Genomic DNA, 1,063 nt, shown 5'->3' with positions numbered 1-1,063 from the left:
GGTCGGGGGGGCTGGAGCTAATGAATCAGTTCTTAGTTATTTTTAATGGAGAGAATTTGATGGACAGATTAGACTGAAGTACCTGGACAAATATATATAAATATATAAAACACACTGTATTCAGTACTTGTTCAGTGAATACTGTGAACAGTACACAGTACACAGTACACAGTACACAGTACACAGTACACAGTACACAGTACACAGTACACAGTAACAGTCAAAGTGACTGTTGTTACATTAACAACCACCGTGAGTCAGGGCTCCTGCTGCAGGTCGCCATGGAAACAGAGCTTTTAGTGGGGGGGGGGGGGGGGGGGGTGATGATGACCCAGCCACAGAAACAGTGGTCACAGAGGTGTGTGTGTGTGTGTGTGTGTGTGTTCCCCCTCACTCAGAGTCTGCAGAGTGAACTATTTAATATAGGGGGGGGGGGGGGGGGGGGGTTTTGGGGGGGGGGGGGGGGGGGGTGAGGATGACCCAGCCACAGAAACAGTGGTCACAGAGGTGTGTGTGTGTGTGTGTGTGTGTTCCCCCTCACTCAGAGTCTGCAGAGTGAACTATTTAATATAGGGGGGGGGGGGGGGGGGGGGTGCAGGGTGATTTGGGTGGAGGTTGTGGAGACTGCTGCCCCCGTGACCTGGTAACGGATGGATGGATGATGATGGAAGATGGATGAATGGATGGATGGATGAATGGACTGGTTCTGGTTCTGGTTCTGGTTCTGTTCTCTGCACGGTTCCATTTCCATTTCTGGAGCAGAATTATAAACAGAAAAAAATGAGAACCGATCTCACACCTCAGTGGTGCCGCTAATAAAACATAATGACTTTTTCACTGCTAATTTCTTCACTTTTATTTTATGAACCAAAGTTCATCTCTGTTGCCATGGTGATCTCCACTGAGAACTTCACGGTGATCTCCACTGAGAACTTCACGGTGATCTCCACTGAGAACTTCATGGTGATCCAAGTTCCAAGTTCACTTAAATCTCAAAACTGTAGTCCCTCCAAGATATTTGAAGTTAGATGTTTTACTGATACTACGATCTCCACTGAGAACT

General features: G+C 47.4%; 1 protein-coding gene across 1 annotated transcript in view; it reads left to right on the top strand.

Moving 5' to 3' along the window:
* The window catches only part of LOC103385464 (metabotropic glutamate receptor 7-like), a 25,837-nt gene that overhangs the window by 19,717 nt on the left and 5,057 nt on the right, over nucleotides 1-1,063 (top strand). The window lies entirely within an intron of this gene.

This window comes from Cynoglossus semilaevis, chromosome 10 (genome assembly GCF_000523025.1).
Source record: "Cynoglossus semilaevis isolate Cse_v1.0 chromosome 10, Cse_v1.0, whole genome shotgun sequence".
In the NCBI taxonomy this organism is placed as follows: Eukaryota; Metazoa; Chordata; class Actinopteri; order Pleuronectiformes; family Cynoglossidae; genus Cynoglossus; species Cynoglossus semilaevis.
Note: the sequence above shows the minus strand (reverse complement) of the source record. Positions and strands in the feature narration are given on the sequence as shown.